General features: G+C 39.1%; 1 protein-coding gene, 1 long non-coding RNA gene and 1 pseudogene across 5 annotated transcripts in view; all 3 read right to left on the reverse strand.

Annotated features, from left to right (window-relative positions):
* Positions 1-22,575, reverse strand: part of LOC143683444 (zinc finger protein 510-like) — a 98,928-nt gene that overhangs the window by 31,708 nt on the left and 44,645 nt on the right. The gene's annotated exons all lie outside the window — the stretch shown is intronic.
* Positions 3,178-5,766, reverse strand: LOC143682202 (uncharacterized). 4 transcript variants are annotated; one of them, XR_013175028.1, is made up of 5 exons: positions 5,614-5,766; positions 4,646-4,743; positions 3,849-4,059; positions 3,465-3,518; positions 3,178-3,335 (listed from the first exon to the last, which is right to left on the reverse strand). It is a non-coding gene; the product is annotated as an uncharacterized LOC143682202 (long non-coding RNA). The 4 variants fall into 4 exon arrangements; XR_013175029.1 differs by lacking the exon at positions 4,646-4,743 and having other exon boundaries at positions 3,849-4,017; XR_013175027.1 differs by lacking the exon at positions 4,646-4,743.
* Positions 16,681-16,871, reverse strand: LOC143682203 (cytochrome c oxidase subunit 7C, mitochondrial pseudogene; annotated as a pseudogene).

Genomic DNA, 22,575 nt, shown 5'->3' on the forward strand with positions numbered 1-22,575 from the left:
GTAGCGGGATATAAATTTAAGGGATGCATGCTTCAGAGTCAAAATTCCAGCAATGATGCATTAAAACATCAAAATTTCCAAGTTTAGTCAAAATAATACAACTCAAAAAGAAACAGGAAGTGATGGCCCAGGCAAAGGAGAAGATTAAAGCACCAGAAACCACCAATGAGGCTGCTCAGACCTGGAACATTCCAGACAAAGACATTTTTAAAAATTGTCCTAAATATGCCCAAAGAGCTAAAAGAAAACATGGACAAAGAACTACAGGAAATCAGGAAAATGACAGATGAGCACAAAGAGAGTATCGATAGTGAGATGGAAATTATGAAAAGGAACCAAAGACAACCATGAGTCTGTATCTGGCAAAACTGTCTTTAAAAACGAGGGAAGAATTAAGACATTCCTGGAAAAACAGAGTGAGGGACTTACTCACCATCAGACTCACCCTACAAGTCATGCCAAAGGGAGTCCTGTGGGTTGAAAGGAAAGGACACTAGACATGAAATCAAAGCCACATGAAGAAATAAAAACCTCCAGTAAATTAATATCATGGGCAAATATAAATACCAGTAATACTGTATTTTGTATTAGTAACTCCACTTTTTACTTCCTATGGGATCTAAAAGGCACATGCATAAGATATGATAAATCAATGTCTGGGACTCATAATGTGTAACTATGTAATTTGTGATACGAGGTACATAGAATTGGGTGGGTGAAGGGGTTTGGGAGCATAGTTTATGATGGTATTGAAGTTGTTAAATTGGTAGCTAAGCAAAATGAGATTGTTAGAAACTTGGTGGGTTAAATTTAACCCATGGTAACCATGAAGAAACTTAAGTATTAGAGAACATGCAAACTCATAGTGACAGAAAGTAGAGCACAGGTTACCAGGGGTGGGAGTCAAGGCAATAAGGAGTTAATGCAAAGTGAGTGCAGGGTTTTATCTGGGGTGAGGGGAAAGTTATAGTAATGGATACTGGTGAAGATGCTGCAACACTGAATGTGACTAATCCTACTGCAATGTGTGCTGGGAGGGGCTGGGATGGGAAGGTTTATGTTGAATATATGATTCTACAAAAAAAAAAAAGAAAAGCTGAAGAGATAATGACAATTAAATGTAATACATGATCCTAGATGGGAGCCAAGAATGGAGGTAAAAAGGCCCAAAAGGACATTAGTGGGACATAAGAAAATAGTGGCATATAGATTGTAACCCTTATATCTTAACTTCATAGATTTAAGTTTTTGGAGCTTGATAAAGTACACTTAAGGTGATTATATAAATGAATATGCTAGTTTATAGGAAATGTACATGGAAGTATTATGTGCCAAGGAGTAAAATGTGGACAACCTACTCTCAGATGTTCAGAAAATAGATAGATAGATGGACGGACAGACGGACAGGGCAAAGGAGGCAAAATGTTAAAACTGACAGTTCCGGGTATCTGGTGGAGGGGGTTTGTTGGTGTTCTCTGTATATGGGGTTTGTATTAATTGTGCTGCTATCCTGTAAGTTTGAAATTATTTATTGCCAAATAAATAATTTATTGCCAAATTATTTACTGCCAAATAAAAAGTTTAAAATATATATATAACATTATTCTATTGATTAAAAAAAAACTCTTGATGATTCTTCCCTATTTTGAAATCTTCACCTTCACTGAACATTTTTAAAGTGTTATAAAACTCAGTATTTTAAATTATAATTATGTAATATCTTTTCATTGTCTTAATTTTCAAGTAGGACTGTTCTGATACTAATCCTGAGATTTATGCCTTTATACTTTTCATTGAGGTATTGCTAAAAATTATTCTATGAAAACCTAACATTTTCAGTTTTGAAATACAGTGCTTTAATAGAAGTCAACAGAGTTTAAAAGATTTTAATATACCCTCTCTAATAATTATAATGACATATTTTGCTTAGAATTCATCTGTTTTCTTTACAAGTCTATAACCTTATTTTGGCAATGACTAGTGAGATTTAATTAGAGTGAAAACTCACAGTCTATATATTTAAAGTGCTAAATGATATGCAGAACTTACAAATATTGAGTCTCCATAATAGCACATGAAGATAGTATACCAAAAAGTAAGTAAGGCTGGCAATCTGTCCTGCTATGGGAGATAGATTAGATAGATAGATAGATAGATAGATAGATAGATAGATAGATAGATAGATAGATAGATAGATAGATAGGCAGGCAGGCAGGCAGGCAGGCAGGCAGGCAAGCAGACAGACAGAAAGAGAGAGAGATGGAAGAGAAAAGAAGAGAGAGAGAAATAGAGAGAGAGGGAATGTAAACACTGTGTTTACATCAGCTCATCAGTTTAGACTGCCTTCTTTAACAACATCTGCCAAGGGACCATGCCAACTTCATGAATAGACCCCAGACCCACCTCCTCCCTCCGTCTCCACTGCAGGCCCTGGGATTTCTTTCTAGCCTATTACCACAACCCAACTCACTGGCTTCGGTTTGGCCTGCTCCAATTCCTCCTCCACAGAGGGTATGTGACTCTATCACTTTTCCACTTCAAACATTGTCTGACTCCCTCACAGCCTTCAGAATAAACCCAAACCTCTTGACCTGTCACACCAGACCTGACATCAGTTGGTCACAACCTCTCTGTTGTTTCATATCAACCTCCCAACTGGCTCCCAGACTCCAGCCAGAGACACCACCTGCCACGAGTCCCATCTTTTCATGCCTCTGTGCTTTAGCACATGCTACTTTCTGTCATGCTTCCCCACCCTTGTCCTCACCCAGCTAAATCCTTCTGGGGACAGCTTAGACATTACCTCCTCTGCAAAGCCTTCCCAGACCTTCTTGCTCTCACCTTTCTGGCACAGTTGGTATTTTATTTATATGTATAATATATATGTATATATTTATATATAGTTGTGTATTCATCCCCATGATCATTTTTAGAACTTTTGCATCACTCCAGAAAAAGAAATAAAAAGAAAAAACCCATACATCCTAAACCCCTGACCCCTCCCTCTCACTGACCACAATGGGGTACTAAACTTCACAACAGCCTTCTGTGTCATTACACCCAGGAAATGGAACCTATTAAGAGCCTGGTGTATCCGTCTACACCACTTATTAGAATCACAAAAGGAAGTCTGATTTATGAATTTGCTCCCCTATGAGTATAACATGAAAACACACCATCAGCTTTTCTAAGTAACACACGTCATGTCTTACCTGAGGAGGCAATTTCTTCACGTCTTTTCATTCCCAATCTTTTATAAATTCCTCTCTCAGGATCAACACAGATTTCTTGAGAATATCCAGTCAGGTTGCAGACAGGGTAAAGAAAGAAAACAGCTGGGATTTTTTACAGGAACAAATAAGAGAAAAGTAACAACATCTAATGCAATTTATGCAAATTTTACCTATATTTAGTGTCTCAAATAAAATTTTTATCTCTGGAACAGATTTAATGTTAATATTTACCTCAGTATAATGTCAGGATGACTGTCCAATCACTATAATGGTGATATTTCCTTCCTTCAAAGAAAAAAAAAGGACAGACACAGATGATTAGAAATTATATATGTTTAAAAACTAAAAAATAGAAAAGAAATTATATGTTTTATACAACTTCCCTCAACCCAAGTTTTTTATTCCATTCTAATGCTACCTACAGGCTTTTAAAGCAGCAAAATTGCATGAGCCAGAGCAAAGAATTATATGCTAAAATGTTCAATTAATTTAGACAATTCTTTTGCCAAGATTTTCAAAATGATATAGATAATAATTCTCTTCACTTCCCCCAAAGGTATACATAAAAAAGAATAAAAGCTATAAAAGTTGGGTTATTTAATTAGACAATTTTACCTTTTTTTACATTCCAGTTGACATCTTCTATTGGACACAGATCTTAGATTCAGAAACGCTGCCCAGTCCCTTCACACAAAGCTCAATTGGATGAGCTCACTGCTCTCACCCCTGTGTGGGACATGACTCTCTGGCGTGTAAATCTCCCCGGCAATGTGGAACAGGACTCCTGGGGAAGAGCCAGGAAACGGCATCATTGGACTGAGAAAGCCTTTTTGACCAAAAGGGGGAAGAGAGAAATGAGACAAAATAAAGTTTCAGTGGTTGAGAGATTTCAAACAGAGTAGAGAGGTTATTCTGAAGGTTATTCTTATGCATTACATACAGCCCTTTCTGGTTAATCGTGTATCGGAGTGGCTGGAGGGAAGTACCTGAAACTGTTGAGCTGTGTTTCAGTAGCCTTGATTCTTCAACATGACTGTATAAATATATAACATTTACAGTGTGACTGATGTGATTGTGAAAAACTTGTGTTTGTTGCTCCTCTTATCCAGGGTATGGACAGATGAGTAAAAAAAAAAATGGATAAAACATGAAATAATTGGGGAACAAAGGGTAAAATTAATTGGGTAGATGGAAATACTAGTGGTCAATGACAGGGAGGGTTAAGGGTCTGGGATGTATAAGTTTTTTCTTTGTATTTTTCTAGAGTGATAGAAATGTTCTAAAAATGATCATGGTGATGACTACACAACTATGGGATGGTATTTTGTGCCACTGACTGTTTACTTTGGAATGGACTGCATGTGCATGAAGATATCTCAATAAAAATATTAAAACAAAAACCAAAAACTTACCTGGAGATAAACTTATATATGTGCCTGAAGGAAACTATAGATACCTGGCTGTCATGAGGACGAGGCATGCACATCTATTAACAACTACACATTTTCACCTTTAAGACAAAATAATATTTTCTACAGTGAACAAACATTTGGAGTGTAACAAAAGAAGCAAAAGGAAGAATATATCAGCAATTTCCAGAATTTGTTTTTGATCATTATCGTTCGACATTTAAAAACAGACTATTAAGTAACATGAAAATGACTACCATGGTTAGTAGGTTTATAAGCAGGCAGCCTTGAATAAATTAGGACAGACGTCCATTGCTAAGGTGTCTCTCCTCTTTTTTGGAGAAAGGGGGTGAGGAGCTAAAACTCTGGCTCTCTGGGTGTCTGTGCACTCCACACACACCCACAGCCCTTCTTATAAACCACAGGTACTTTCAGAAGGTCCCCTTGAAGTGGGCACGAGACCCTATGCTCTCAGAAAACTTACTTGTAAAAAACTCCTGGCGATTTTGTCCGGATTTTCTACATATTCCTTGCAGATATTAAACTGAAAATGCTGAAATTACAACAGAGCAAAGAGGGTAAATTAGCAACATAACATCCTCCAGGATCAGAAGGGACCAAGTATTTCTTCATGCTTGATGCTAATAGCCAAGACAGGGTGGGGAGTGGGGGAGGTGAGTCCCCGAGGCGCCCGGTTTGCATTAAAATCCGGTTGCACCCAATCCAGGCTGAGCTCCTCCTCTGCCTGACAAAAGGGCCTCGGCTCTGGGGGCTGGCTCCCATTCCTGTTAAAGGAACGGGAGGAGCAGTTCCCATCCCGCAAGCCCCTAGTGGGCGGGAAAGGCCCGGCCCGGCCCGGCGGACCCTCCCTCACAGGCTCCGAACCCTCCGAGGGCCCCGACGCGCACCCGGGCGGGGGAGGCCCCCTGCGCCTGCCACCCCGCCGCGCTCTCTCCGCCGCCCGCACTCACCGCACGAAGACCACGACGCCCGGCGCTCCCGGAACAGCGCGCCCAACAGCACCCGCTTCCCGGAGGCGTCCAGCGCCGGCAGTTCGCCCACTGCGGACCCAGGGGCTGCCGGCGCTCAGGGCCGCTCGGGGCCGGGGTGGCGTGACCGCTGACCTGCCGCGGGACCTGCGGCGCGGGGCGGGGCGCGGGGTCCTGGCGGGGCTTAAGGGGCGGGACCGGGTCCGGGGTCCGGGCGCACGGGGTGGAGCGGCTCCCGGCTGCTCGCGGGGTCGGCGCAAAGCCGGGAACGGGACCCCGGGGGCAGGGCGCAGGTGTGTGAGCAGAGCTGGAGCCGGGCGGGGTGCAGGGCGCGCCGGGGTCTTGCCGGGAGGCTGGCGGGGGCGGAGAGGTCCAGGCGGGCTGGGCACTGGGGGCCGGGCGGGGCGCACCCGGGCCGCGTCGAGGTGTGGGTTCCACAGTCCTGGTTGTTTCAGGAACCCTCAGCCCACGGGGGTTTTCTTCCTCGGGATTCAGGGTAGGAGGCGCGAGACGTTTAAGACGAGAAAAGCTTATTTTAAGGAGAAAGCAGCCCTTTACTTCAAAGTCGTCTAGACCGAGGATAATTTTTACCTATCTACTCAAGAGAACCGGAGTTGCCCAGGAAATTAAAAGGATTTTTTTTCTTTTAAAAAATATTTTAAAAATTAAACAATCACATGTGTCAACCAATAGGAGTATTGTTTTCTTTTCATTCCGTTATTGACCCATCCCCTCCTCAGCTCTGGTAATACTCCTTTTTTGGGATATCAATTACCTATAGCGTAACGTACAGACCTAAAGTGCAGAGTTTGATTAATTTTTCCAACATTACATAATATTTTCAAACATACCGAAAAGCTGGAAGAATTTAACAGTAAACACCATATATCCACCACCTAGAGTCTAGCCCTAACGTTTTGCTCCACTTTTTCACGCGTCTATCCACAGTTAGCTGAATTTTACCTGATTATCCATCCCTGCCATTCACACCCCTATCAAAGTACTGGAACTATTTCATCACTGGAGAAAATACCCTCAACTTCACTATTTTTAACAGTGGGAACAATAAACCTATTTTAGAATTGTACTGGGGATTTCAACAGTCCATATCATTTCCAGAGTGTTTCTAACTAAAGCTGTTGATCAGGCCCTGATGTGAGGTAACCCAGCAGCATGTCATGTGCGGGTCCCTGAAATAAATGGTAGACTGGCGGGGATGAGGAACATGGAGTGAGAGAGCTGACATCAGTTTTGTAGAGGAAGTCCCACCATGTCTCAGGTGTACCTACCAGGTGGTCCTTTTTAAATGTTTACTTTAAAAAAAAATACAGTTCCCATGTACCACTCTATTAGTCACACCTTGCAGTAGTGTGGCACAGTTATGATTCATGAGAGAACACTGTTATAATTGTTCTACTATAATCCATCCTTTACAATACGGTTCACCATGTTGGACAATTGTATGTTTTTTCTTTTATTTTTTATTCTAGTAACATATACATGGCCTAAAATTTCTCTTTTTTACCACATTCACAAATATACTTCAAAGCTGTTAATCACATTCACAATGTTGTGCTACCATCATACCAGGCAGTCTTTTAAGGAGGCTTCCTGTTCCATGTCGATTTCTTCTAGGGCAAGAAAAGGGAAATTGAGGAATTTCTGCAGTCTGCATGAAACCCAACCAGCTTTAGACTTGAAGTGGGGTCTCTCACCGGTGGTGGTGACCTCTGTGCAACACTTGCAGGGAAGGAGCAGATGACATGCAGGGTTTTTGTCTTCATAAGTGCACTCACTTTTCTGTGTGGGTTTGGAGTTCAGAAAGTTCACTCCTCTCTATGGCGTGTGTCTTGCTGAAGCCCTTCACAGCATCAGCCTACGTCAAGGGCAGAGCATTGCTCAGGAGGATGTGACTCATATGACTCAGCCACAAGGTGTAGGAGAAGCTGGTCCTGAATCTAATGGCTCTCCATAGTGTGACAATTGAGGGCTTCTACTTTATTGAACACATTTAAATGATACCCAGTTTGAGGTCCTGAAGTGGACATAGAAATGTAGAGCTTCCTCCCTCTTCCACTCTCAAAGGAGGATACAGGAAAGGCTTTAATTTCCACCTCCATAAATTGTGATGCTTTGTTTGAGTAGATGACCCTTAGGGTTCTCAGGCTAAGATAAATATCTTTGGTCCTGGTTTTTCCATCAATGACCTGTGCTCTGAGCCCCTTGGAAATACTTTCTACTCCCTGGGGGTTTTCTAGTGAGACAGGACCAACAGAATATATCTGTAATAGTATGAGGCTTTAAAAAGTGCCTCATGCCACTGCAGAGGTACAATTCCAAATTACATAGGGAAGGCTGTAAGCTGGTACTCTGAAGGTCTTCAATGAATTTACCTGCTGGCCGAAGTAGAGATGAAAGTTCTCTCTTCTGACTGCTGAGTTCATCACTTCTCCCTTAAAAGCATCCAAGTGGTTGGATTAAATGTCTCTCTTTGTGGAAGACACCCCCCTTAGTTGACTTCACATGCAATAGGGCATAGATGCAATCAACTCACTGGTGATTCAAGTCTATGAAATGTCCATGCAGCAACAGTCAGGCAAGTGCTTGCTTGGCCAGACAACTGGGCACCATCACCTGTTGAGGTTAACACATACACTAACCATCCCAAGGCCTCTTTCCTGGCTTCTGATGGGTGGCTTGGATTCCATGGTTTCCTTGGCTCCTAGAAGCAGAAATCAAGTCTAGGTCTATGCCATGGACGTCTCTCCCTGCCTCCCTCTTACTGGCTGTTTGGGTTTGCTCAAGCTGCCAGATTGCAATATACTGGAAATGGACTCACTTTTATAGAGGGAATGTATTAAGTTATAAGTTTATAGTTCTAAGGCCATGAAAATGTCCAAATTAAGGCATCCAGAGATAGATACCTTGCCTTTGAAGAAAGGATGGTGACATCTGGAGAAACTCTTTCAGCTGGGAAGGCACAGAGCTGGCATCTGCTGCTCCTTCCCAGTTTGTTGCTTTCAGCCTCAGATTCCAGTGACTTTCTCCATAAGTGCCTGTGGGACCTTACTTAGCTTCTCTGGGGCAATCTCTGGATTTCATCTCTTAGCTTAGCATCTTCAAATGTCTGTCTAGTTGCATCTCTCTGCTCACTATGTCAGATCTTTCAAAGACTCCAGTAAGCTAATTAAGACCTACCTTGAATGGGTGTAGTCACATCTCAATGGAAATAATGTACTCAAAAGATGCCACCACAATTGGGTGGGTCATGCCTCTATGAAAACAACCTAAACAAAAGGTCCCACCCTACAATAGGTCTGCCCCCTCATGACTGGATTATGAGAACATGGTTTTTCTGAAGCTGCAAACCAACACACTAACTCTATTTAAGGTTTCTCTGCTGATAAGGACACCAGCAGTTTTCATTTGCAAAAGCTACTGGAATGCAACATACCAGAAATGGAATTGCTTTTATAAAGGGAATTTACTATGTTACAAGTTAACAATTCTAAAGTCAGAAAAATACCTAACTCAGGCATCCAGGAAAGGATACCTTGACTCAAGAAATACTGATATCTGTTACATGGGAAGACACATGGATGGTGTCTGCTGATCCTTGTTCCTGGTTCTGTTGCTTCCAAATTCTGATGCCAGTGATTTACTCTCTAAGCATATGTGGGCCTTCACTTAGCTCCTCCCGGACACAACTCTGCATTCTGGCTTGCTTAGCATCAAATGGGAAGGCACATGCCAATATCTTCTGGGTTCTTCCTGTGTCCAGGTATTTCCTCTGTCAGCACTGCAAGCATTTGCATCTGAGGTTTCTCCAAAGTGTTTCCCCTTTTAAAGGACTCTAGCAAACTATTAAAATACCCACCTTCAATGGGTGGAGTCACGTCTCCATTTAACCAAAAGCCAACACCCACAATTGTGTCCCATCTCCATGGAAACAATCCAATCAGAGTATCCCAGCGTTAACAATAGGTCTAGCCCCACAAAACTGGATTTGGATGAAAACATGGTTTTTCTGGAGTACATATGTGTTTCAAACCACCATACCAGTCATGTTGGATGAAGGGCCCAGCATAATTCAGGGTAGCCTCATCTGAACTAATCACATCTTCCAAGATTCTATTTCCAAATTGGATCTCAGTCTTGGGATTGGTGGTTGGGATTTTAACATATCTTTTTCAGGGAATCGATTTAACCTGTAACCATTTATCACTTACTTCACTTTTTTCATACTCTGTATTTTGTTTTCCCTCCTCTACCTGAATTTTCCTTCATTTTGCTGGCACCGAGTTTACTTTCCTTTGTTTTGCCTTGAAATGTCCCCAAAACAAGGAAGTAGTGGACTGAGGGGCTAAAATTGTGTACTTCTTTTCTCTTAAAGAGTATTATCTGGAAATATCTATTGTGGAATGTCAAAAAAGTTCCTTCATTTGTCCAATGTTAGCTCTTCTGGAAGAAAGTCAGGCTTGTACGAGTTACTCTGTCTTGTCCAAATGCAATGTACCTATAAACTATCATTGTGTCTAATTAAGATCACTTAATACTATAGGTTATGGTGGTTAAAATGGAGAATTCCATCTTCTATTATGTTTCCACAATAAAATTTTTTTAAAAAATAGAACTTTACAACAGAAAGATTGAGTCTTAAGGTGAAATATTGACTTCAGCTAATAATATAAATAACAATATTGATTCATCAATAACAAACATAACAGTGTGTAAATGTCTATTTCTGTCCCCACTCTCAGTTCCTCCAGTAAAATACCTAGCAATGGGGTTGCAGGATCATAGGGCAACCCCATCCTTAGCCCCCTGCAGAGCCACCACACTGCCCCCTGGAGGAGCTGCACCTCTCAGCTTCCCGACCAACAGTGAATAGGTACTTCTTTTTCACCACATTGCCTCTAGTATTTCTTTCTTTCTGTTCATTTCTAAACAGCTTTACTTGCACACCTACAATTCAACCTAAGGAAACAGCCACACCTTTCCCACCATATCTATATGGAGACATTTCTTTTCTTCTTGAAAGAATCTAGTGTACTCCTAGGGATGAAGTCAGGACCTGGCACCATGGGATTAAGAAAGCCTTGCTGATGAAAAGGGGGAAAAGAGAAATGAGACAAAATAAAATTTCAGTGGCTAAGAAATCTCAAACAATGTCAAGAGGTTGTCCTAGAGCTTATTCTTATGCATCACATAGATAACCCTTTTTAGTTTATCGTGTATTGGAGTGGCTAGAGGGAAAAACCTGAAACTGTTGAGCTGTGTTCCAGTAGCCTTAATTCGTGAAGATCATTGCATAGCCATATAACTTTTACAATGTGACCATGTGATTGTGAAAACCTTGCATCTGTTGCTCCTTTTATCCCGGGTATGGAGAGATGCATAAAATATAATGGGATGGATAAGGGGTAAAAAAAAATGAGGTAGATTGAAATATTAGTGGTTAATAAGAAGGAGGGGTAAGGGATCTGGGATGTGTATCAAATTTTTCTTTTTTGTTTCTTTTTCTGAAGTGATGTGAAAGTTCAAAAAATGATCATGGTGATGAATATACAACAATGTGATGATATTTCAACCATTGATTGTACACTAAGGATGAACTGTGTGTGAATATTTCTCAATAAAAATAATTTTAAAAAATAACAAACATACCACACTAAATGAAAATCTTCTAAAACTGATCATTGGAATGTATACACAACTATGTGCTGAGACTGTGAGCCAGTGATTGTATATTTTGCATAGCTCTATGAAGCTGCATTAAAAAAGGGGAAAATAAACCAGTAGGGAAAACAGTTTGTGTGAGGGAAGGGGTAGGTCGGAATTCTGAACCTTTCACATTATTTTTTTTTGTAAACATGAATCAACACTGGAAAATAACAAAAAGGTCATAAGATCATTGTGGTTGTTGGGCAGAGGGTGACTAAAGGTGCGAAGATTACAAAAGTTAAAATTTTGTTGAAATAAACCCAGGAGAGAGAATCAGTGGAAACAGATATGAAGAGAAGGGAAGAGATATTTTGGGATCTAGAAGACAGAACAGAAAATAATATATGTTTGGAGGTAGTTAAGGAAATAGTTACTGTTAAATTCTAAGGCTTTTGTCTGAATTGGGGATGTTGGTGGAACCCACCAATAAAGTTACAAACATTGATTTTGTTTGTTCATACACACAAACGCTTTTAACAGAAAAAAAAAAGCCCTGCATTTTAAAAGTAGTAGGGGCTCATTTAATCAGTAGATTGAGGAATGCAGTAATTGTACATAACAGCTCTCATAATTATACTGTATACACCCTCATGACATTATATCCTGGAATTCACACCCATGGTGTTTGCGATAACTGAAGAAACTCTTCTTTATGACAGAATGCCAGCTGATGAATGCAGAAGGAATACATTTTAAAAGATCGCTCTTAGGCAACCGTGGTAAGGGTCAGGAATAGATGCTAGCTCTGGAGGTGAAAGTTTGAGAATCAGCAGGATGTCTAACCAACAGTATCTCATCACCTGATATTTATCGGTACAAAAGGTAAAATGGTGCTCTCCTTACCAGTTGACATCAGTTGCAATAGGACGAGTTGACATCATGTTGCTCCTGGTCAGCATCCTTTCTGTGCTACTGCTGCCAAAGGGGCATTACTATGCCTAATCATAAGGAAACAGGAAGAGTCCAAACAAAATATGCTCCAAACTCTTGAAATATGACATGATTGTAAAACACAATGAAATGGTAAGATGTTTGAGGTTAAGGGAGAATAAGGAGACATGACAATGGAATGTAATGCAATGCTCTGGATTTTCTTTTCTGCAATGGATGTTATTTGGAAAATAGGTAAAAAATGAATAAGCTCCACTTATTAAATCCTAGCATTTTATCAATGTTAATTTCTTGATTTTGATAAATATTCTGAGGTAGTCAAGGAGATCTCATTTTGGTAAATTATTTCTTATATATACTGAAATGTTGGCTATCTCCTGATACTAACCTTTTAAGTAATGAAGAATAATTCTGGGTAAGTTCTTATGATCATTTAGGGTGTCATAAGGGATTATCCCTGTGTAAATTTTCTGATACACATTGAGTTTGCTCACCACACAGAATTTATATTTTTAAGATTTTTAAATTATGATGAGTTTACTTCAGGATCAAGTACATTTAACCTACAGATGCTCAGCAAAGAACAATTTTCCTCATCACAGTAAGAGCCACTGTGCACATGGAGGAAAAACTCCATTGTGCAGTGACTCTTTCACTCTGGAAATTTTGATCTTGGATTTTCTATCACTTTCAGAGTCCCGTGGTTTCCCTTGGGTTAATTTCCTTTCTGTTTTGATGAGAAACAGGAGACAACATTAAGATTTTGAGGGATATCTTTAATGAGACTTGTGTGTCACTGACCCCTATGTTTCACTATGCAGAGGCTGGTGAATAGGAACACAGAATTTTTAAAAATATGCAATTAATATTAAAAAAAGAAGAAGAAAAGAGAAATCATTCCATGGGGGGCTACAATGTGCTCACCCGCTGAGATGAGGTGGCTGTTGTTCTCCAGCATCACGCCTCTGTACAGGGTCCTCTGGGCAGGGCCCAGGAGCTGCCACTCCTCCTGGGTGAGCTCTACAGCCACATCCTTGAATGACACTGAGGCCTGTGACAGCACATTTCTGGTCAATCTGAAGGGTCCAGGAACAAGTGACATAGAAAATATCTTAGGAAATTGACTCTTAGTATGTTTACTGTTGAGAGTTTCAAGCAAAATCCTAAAAAGATTGCTGAATGTGCCCCAGAAAAACATGCTCTTAAATCTAATTCTTTCCTGTGGGTGTAATCCCATTGTTAAGTAGTTACATTTGATGGAGCTACTTCAGGGAAAGTGTGACCCACCTCATTCAGGATGGGACTTAATCCTACAAATATGTACAATTTCCTAATACAGATGACATCTCGAATGAGCAGAGAAAAGCTGATGTCAATGTCACAGGGATAACTAGATGGCCCTATGGGCCATGAAAGTTGCATCTATACCACACCCCCTAGAATAGGACAAATTTCAAATGCATACAAAGATATGAATCTATAAAATAAGGTCTATCACATTCTAGAAGACTACACAGAATGGTTCTTTACAATGTTACTATGTTACAATGTTACTATGACTCAAAATCATAAAGGAAAACTGCTATATTTGAAAAAATAAGCATCAAATGTTTGTATGGAGAAAAAACTGAATGGGACAAATAGTAAGCGTCAAACCCTAGGAAAATGGTGCAATTCACATCACACTCACAGAATAGAGGTAGTAGGACATAGTAGACACTATAATTAAAAGATGAGCACATCGATGGAAGAATAGGTAAGGGATAAACAGTTCAATAAAAATAAATACAAATGAAAAATGATGCAGGTGTACAGAAGACAGCTTGGTGGGTGCTCAGTAAGTCAGGTATAGAATAACAATATGACCCAGTAATCCCACTTCTAGGTGTACACCCAAAACATTGGACATAGGGACTAGAACAGATATTTGCACACCAATGTTCATGGAGGAATTATTCACAATTGCCAGAATGTGAAAGCAATACAGGTGTCCATCAAATGATGACTGGATCATTGCAGTATATATATACAATAGAATATTGTTCAGTTGTGAATAGGAGAGAAGTCCAGATATGTGTGACAATATGGATGAAGACTGAAGACATCCTGACAACTGAAATAAGCCAGACACAAAAAATTTCATGATCTCACAGCTTTGAAACAATTAGAACAAATGAACTCAGAGGCAGAACCTAGAACATAGGTTACCAGGGTCTAGGGTGGGGGAGGAAATGGGATCTGAATGCTTAAGTTGCATAACTATGTGAGGATACTGTGAGACATTGATGATTTATTTTTGACAGAATATGTGGTATGTGGTTATAGCTCAGTGATATCTACAAATACAAAATACATAAAACAAACAGAAAGATTCAAATCCAAGAGAAAATGTGGAGAGAGGCATCTTTATTCAATGTTGAGAGGGTAGCAGAAGGGTGGAGTCCCTCTGGAGGGTAATTGTATTTGTTTCTTAAATGCTGCCAGAGTGTGAGATACCAGAAATGGAATGACTTTTTAAAAGAGAATTTAATAAGTTGCAAATTTACTATTCTAAGCCTATAAAATGTCCACAGGAAGTCATCCAGGGAAGATAATCCTAATCCAAGGAAGGCCAATGGATCTGAAACACCTCTGTCAGATGGGGAGTCACTATGTCTAGGAGAAGTCATGTAGGTGGCATCTGCTGGTCCCTTACTCCTGGGCTCCCATTTTTCAGTCTCTCATTCTGTGGGGGCTCCTCACTTCACTTCTCAGGGCCTGCCTTTCATCTCTTGGCTCCCTGTGGTTCTCTCCAGGTGCTGGTTTGTTTTAATATCTCATGGCCACGTTTGAGGGGCTCCAATCTTCTCCAAACATCTGTGTCTCTGTTCTCCAAGTGTTGGCATCTGTGTCAGCTCTGCTTTGATGTTTCTATTGGCTGTCTCTCTGTTGGCTCTGGAGTTTCTCTCCAAAATCTTCCTCTTTTGAAGGATTCCAATAAACTAATCAAGACCCACCTGGAATTGTTGGAGCTGCAGCTCCATAGAGTTCATCTAATCAAGGTTTCTGACCTACAATGATGAATTAGGGTTAAAAGAAGTTGCTGCCTCTGCAAAGACTGAATCAGGATTAAAACATGGCTTTTCTGGGGTACATAAGACTTTAAAAAAAAACACAGTAAAGTAGCACATTCACAGGATAACTACAGGGTCATGCTATGATTAGGTAGTCCTGTTACTAGGAATATACTTGGAAGAACTGAAAGTAGGAACTCTAATAGACATTTGTACACTGATGGTTATGGTAGCATTATTCATGATAGTAAAAGGATGGCGGTGATTGAAGGGTACAAATGGAAGAGTGGAATGGCAAACTGTGGTGTACACACACGATGGAATATTGTGCAGCTACAGAAAGAAGTGAAGCCATGAGGCATGCAACGATGTGAATGAACCTTATGGACATTATGTTAAGCAAAATAAACCAGAAACAAAAGGATAAATATTGCATGGTCTCTTTTAGAAAATACATATAAGAAAATTAGGGCAGTAAATTATTCTTGAGTTTTAAGTGTTATTTCTAAATTCAGGGATGCTGTGCTCTATGTGGGTACCCTGGTATCTCCATGGAACTTTGGATACCTAGTGATGCCTAAGGCTCAGAGTTAGAGTAAATGTGAAACTCAGCATTACTCCATACAGCAATTGTCAAAGAAGCTGATAAACAGATCAAACTTCAATTAGAGATATGAATGAAGTTGAATTTTCTCTTCAAAAAATTTTTCCCTTCAATTTGCTTTTCAGCCATCTGTATTTGCTCTTCAGAAAAATGCCTATTCATATCTTTAGCCCATCTTATAATTGGCCCTGCTCTGTGGTTTTACCACATTCTTAAAATGAAAAAAATTTTTACTTTTATCATTATTATCTTTACAGACTTTGCCTAAGATACTGAGTCATATTGCACCAGCAGCTGTAGTTTCGTACTAGAAAAATCTAAAGAGTCAACAGCCCGTGTTGTAGTATGGAGAGAAATAGGAGTACAGAGAAGCTATACCATGGAGAGTACTCTGTGTGGCTGTGATCAAGGAAAGTATAAGGTAAACCATCTCAGAACTTCTACCCACAAAAAATATTTGAAGACTTTCCTCCCGTAAGTACTAAAAGCATTTTCAAGTATTTAATAAATGATAGGTTTGTTCTACTGAGTTATATGTACTTTGCAATAACGAATTTAATCATCTGAATGCGAATAGTTTGCCTAAACTCCTTACAAAATTCTTAGTTATTTGAGTCTTTTTAAGGTCATAATTTTTCTTTTGGTTCATGTAGTAAGTTTATTTATAAACATATCCAACACGCTATGCGTTTAACAGAGTTTGAGCCCTATTTCAGGACTGTGCTTTTTTAAAATGCTCCTCTTCATAGCTGTTTCATGAATAAAACTAAAATATTCTTATTTCTTAAGCAATTGGCTTCTTACTATAAAGAAAGGTTCAGCAAATCCAGATCCAAAGTACCAAGTCATCATAACTAGTAACCGCCACTTGTTTTCTACTGAAAATGGCAAATTCTTCCCAGGCCCCTCCTCACAGTGGCTCCTGTGGACACAGAGGTCATGAGCCTCTGGATGCTCTGCCCCAACATGGTCCTGGTGGAGACGTGCAGAAAGCTCAGAGACTGAAGGCAGGAGAAATGGTGACGCCAACACAGTACACTTTCCCGACCTTGTCTCTGCAGCCATCATTTTAGGAATGTGCATTCCAGTACATAAATTTAAATACTGATTAGTAATTTACAAAGAACTGTTCAAGAAGTACATTATTAAAAAATTTTGTTATTAATATATTAGATGTAGGTATATACATTTGTGCATTTAACAATAAACACATCATATTTGCTCCTAAAGCACCTAGTTTGTTAAATTTAGAATATTGTGTGCGATTTTTAAATGGATATCCCTTTAAATTTTTTCTTCACTGAGACTGCTTTTTTTTTTAAAGGGGATATTGTATTGTTTATTTATTACATGTGATAATGGATGATACAAAAGGTTCATTTCCTATCTATAACTTTAACTGGTACCGTTATTCAGTTTAGATATATTGCATAGGATTTGCTAACAATCATTTTTATAACCAAATGAAATTCTGTAAGTTTGATTGGGTGACCCTTTTTACTGATGAACTCCAGGTCACAGCACAGTAACTGTCAATTCAACTACACCAAGGTTTCTGAAGACAAAAAGGCTTCTCTGCACACAAGCAGTCTTCTAAGATCATAAATGAATTTTGAATAGAACCTGACATCACCCCGAAGGAAGTATAACTTCACACTGTTGGGGCAGTTCATCAAGATGGCTTCAGAGTAGACTAACTTTACACAGCACATTTTAAAAACGACGTATTTATTCAGCATCATGATCAGACTATTACATTTAGCAATCAACAGCATGGATGTAAAAAAAAAAATAACTACATTAAAACCCTTTGTTGAAATGCTTTACACTTTCCACAGAACAGAAACTAAAATAGCCTGTTATACAATTAGTCACAAATACAGTCCTTGTGGGGTTTTTTTACCCATACACATGAATATTGTCTAAAACATGTCTTCTTCATAGCCACCACTGTGCTTGGCTGAGTTCACAATCCGTTGTAACCTGTGGCTTCCCTGTCACTTCTCTGACTTTTCTCTCCTGCTAAGCTTTGTTTCCTGGAAATAGTTAAAACCTTCTGCCACTGCTGTAGCTACTGCTGCTGCTGGAACAACCATAGCCACCTTGGTTTCATGCTTTCACAGAGTATTCACCTCCACTACCATAAAGACCAGAACTTCTGCCTCCAAAGTTTCCTCTCTTCATGGGTCCAAAATTTGAAGCCTGACTGTTGTAACTGCCCAAATCATTGTAGCTTCTGCCATGTCCAAAATTGCTTCCATCATTACTAAGCCCATGACAGTCATTCCCACTGCCACCACATCCACCACCACCTCGGCTGCCACCAAAGCCACCACGACCACTGAAGCTTCTTCGATGACCACAGTTGTCATTCCCACCAAAACCACCTCCACGACCACCACCGAAGTCTCCAGAACCATTTGACCTCTTTGGCTGGATGAAGCATGGGCTATCTCTTTCTTAGACGGGCCTTTCCTTACTTCACAGTTGTGGCCTTCAAATTATGGTATTTCTTAATTAAAGTCTTAGCCACAGAGTTATGATTCTCGAAGGTTACAAAAGCAAAGTCTCTCTTCTTGCCACTGCATCAGTTAGTCATGATTTCAATCATTTCAATTTTCCCATAATGCTCAAAATAATCTCTTAGGTGATGCTCTTAAATGTCATCTTTAAAGCCACCAACAAAGATCTTTTTCACAGTTAAGTGGCTTTTGTTTCTTCCCAGAGTGTTAGTGAAAATAGTTCACATTCTAGTGAATGAGAACAGACATTTTAGAAATAGTCTTTGAGGACATTTGGTTTCCTTTGTGACCTAAAATAATTGTATATTGTTAAGACATTGTACTTGTTGAGACCTAGTTCCATACAAAATACCAAACTTTTAATTTTTAAAATATTGTTATGTTTCTTTTATATAATTTTAATGAAATGCAGCCAAAAGATAGTGAATTTTCTAGTTACATCTGTAATACTGCTTTATTCCTAGGGTTTACAGATTGGTTCTCAAGAATTGGAAGAGATGGGAGCAAAATTTTGTGTTGGTTTATTACACTTGAAAAGACTGACATCCTCATTGGAATATGATCTGCCTTCCAGCCTTCTTGAGTTTGAAAATGACTTAATTGAATCGAGCTGCAAAGTAACTAGGTGGGATAAACTTGTGTTCTTCTATTGTTAAGTTATAGCTTACTATTAAACTCAATTAAATTAATTAGAGTTAAGACACAGATTTTGACATCCAAGAGCATTTTAAAAATTAGTTAATTTACACATCTAATATTATTTGTTTCAAATTGTAAAAATCTTGATTCTTTTCATTTTGATTTTTGAATGAAATTTTAGTGAAATATCTTCATATTTTGAGTGCTATTTTTAATAATCTTAATTCCTATTACATGTAAAGAATAATGATTTCCTTTTAACTTAGCCATAAGCAATGTGAATTACTATAGTACTCGTATCAGCTATCTAGGTTAAGAGGGTTTAGAATCAGGATTTGTGTTTCAAAAAAAATTTTTATTTTATTGATGTCTACACACATTAAATGGCTAATCAGTAAACTCTGGCTACATATATTTAAAAGACCTCCTTATAGTTAAATTTGATTATTTAACTACATCTGCCAAATATATTCTTCTAAATAGGTAGTCCTTTTCTTCTAAAATTCAGTATACATAAAATTTAATTAATTATGAATTCAGAGAGAATTCAGTATCATGATCATAAACCATTTTGTAGTTTAATGTATAAGGACAAGAATAGTCTCATTTTATAGAACTTTTATGCTTTTTGTTGTTCAGTATTGACTTGTCATGAGAGTTATTAATTTATTGCCATCCACTATTACATATATCAGTGCAGGAGTTAAATGCAGTAAAACATTAATTGGAATTCCATTCTTTATAAATACAAAATTTAAACAAGTGATCACTGTATTCTCTACCCTTGTGTCTCTAAGCAATAATGGAAATGAATATCAAGATTGCCAGTTGTTCTTTTTGTTAGTTAGATTCAGTTGTCAACTTGGCCAGGTGAGCATACTTAGTCTTGTTGCTGCAGACATAGGACAACGGTATGTGAACCTCATCTGTTGCTAATTACATCTGTAGTCAGTTAGAAGGTGTGTCTGCTGCAATGAGTGACGTTTGACTTAATTGGCTGGTGCTTAAATGAGAGATAGCAATGTAGCAAAGCTAAGCAGCTCGGCATTCCTCATCTCAGCACTTGCAGCTCAGCCCAGGCCTTTGGAGATGCAGAAAGAAGTCACCCCAGGGAAAGTTGTTGGAACCCAGGGGCCTGGAGAGAAGACCAGCAGAGACCATCTTGTGCCTTCCATGTAAGAAAGAACCTCAGTGGAAAGTTAGCTGCCTTTCCTCTGAAGAACCAACAAAATAAATCCCCTTTTATTAGAAGCCAATCCATCTCTGGTGTGTTGCATTCCAGCAGCTAGCAAACTAGAACATTCTTGCTGATTTTAAAGAAGACTGCTTTCAAATTTTAATTCATGTATTCTTAACCTAGGGTACACAAACCTTTTTTTTCCATCCCTAAGAGATCCAAGGATTCAGGGTATCCATGAATTTGAATGGAATAAAAATTGCATCTTTATTTTCACTAACCTCTAATTGAAATATAAAACATAGGCAATAAACCTCAATAGTATTCACAGTATCTGTGACTTGATCACTGTGCTGGTTTGAAAGGAAGTATGCCCCCTAAGAAAAGCCATGTTTTGATATAAATCCCATTTCTTAAAGGTAGAATACTCCCTATTCAATACTGTATATTTGAAAATGTAATGAGATCATCTCCCTAGGTGATGTGATTTAGTCAAGAATGGTTGTTTAACTGGATTAGGGGATGACATGTCTCCACCCATTTGAGTGGGTCTTGATTAGTTTCTGAAGTCCTATAAAAGAGGAAACATTTTGGAGAATGAGAGATTCAGAGAGATTCAGAGAGAGTGATATTACAAAGCAGAGAGTCCACCAGCCAGCGACCTTTGGAGATGAAGAAGGAAGATGCCTCCCGGGGAGCTTCATGAAACAGGAAGCCAGGAGACAAAGCCAGTAGATGATGCCTTGCTTGCCATGTGCCCTTACAGCTGAGAGAGAAACTGTGACTGTGTTCACCATGTGCCTTTCCAGATGAGAGAGAAACCCTGAACTTCATCGGCCTTCTTGAACCAAGGTATCTTTCCCCGGATGCCTTTGATTGGACATTTCTATAGACTTCTTTTAATTGAGACATTTTCTCAGCCTTAGAACTGTAAGCTAAGCAACTCATTAGATTCCCCCTTTTAAAAGCCGTTCCATTTCTGGTATATTGCATTCCAGCAGCTAGCAAACTAGAACAATCACCAATAGGAATCCCAGATATCTTCCTGTCGCATTACAGTTGGTTTAGGTATCCTAAAATATTATTTCTGCTTATTAGTACCTCATATTTATAATTATTTGACCTTTGGGATCTGTTCTGTAACTGCTTATTGAAGTTTGCTTCAAAAATCATTGCTTTTTTTCTCTTTCCTTTGTATATATGTTACATTTTAAAATAAAGAACATTTAAAGAAAATAAATGAATGTTGCCTGGAGAACTGGATATCCGTATGCAAAAGAAAGAGGATCCATATCTCACACCCTATACAAAAATTAACTCAAAATGCATGAAACACCTAAACGTTAGATCTAAGACCACAAAGCTATTAGAAGAAAATGTAGGGAAATATCTTATAAATCATATACTAGGAGGTGGTTTTCTAGACATCACACCCAAAGCAAGAGCATTAAAGAAAGAAAGAAATGGGAACTCCTCAAAATTAAACACTTTTGCACATCAAAGAATTTCATCAAGAAAGTAAAAAGATAGCCTACACAATGGGAAACAATATTTGGAAACGATATATCAGATAAAGGTCTAGTATCCAGAATTCATAAAGAGATTGTGCAACTCAGCAACAAAAAGACAGACAACCCAATCACAAAATGGGCAAAAGACTTGAACAGACACTTCTCAGAAGAGGAAATACAAATGGCCAAAAGGCACATGTAGAGATCCTCAATTTACCTGGCTATTAGGGAAATGCAAATCAAAATCACAATGGGATATCATCTCACACCCACCAGAATGGCCATTATCAAGAAAACAGAAAATGACAAATGCTGGAGAGGATGTGGAGAAAGAGGCACACTTATCCACTGTTGGTGGGAATGTCAAATGGTATAACTGCTGTGGAAGGCAGTTTGGCGGTTCCTCAAAAAGCTAAATATAGAATTCCCATATGAGCCGGCAATACCAGTGCCAGGTATCATCTACTCAGACGACATGCAGGTAAGGACACAAATAGGCATTTGCACACCAATGATTATAGCAGCATTACTTACAATTACGATGAGATGGAAACAGCCAAAATGTCCATCAACAGATGAGTGGCTAAACAAACTGTGGTATATACATACAATGGAATATTATGCAGTTGTAAAACAGAATAAATTGAGGACATTATGCTGAGTGGGATTAGCCAGAAACAAAAGGACAAACACTGTGTGATCTCGCTGATATGAAATGACATTAGTGAATAAACTTGGAGAATTTCATTAGTAACACAAGCCATCAGGAGGCAGAAATGGGGTAAGATGTTGGCAATCAGAGTTGAAGGGATACAGATTGTGC

Source organism: Tamandua tetradactyla, chromosome 5, assembly GCF_023851605.1.
Source record: "Tamandua tetradactyla isolate mTamTet1 chromosome 5, mTamTet1.pri, whole genome shotgun sequence".
Classification (NCBI taxonomy): Eukaryota; Metazoa; Chordata; class Mammalia; order Pilosa; family Myrmecophagidae; genus Tamandua; species Tamandua tetradactyla.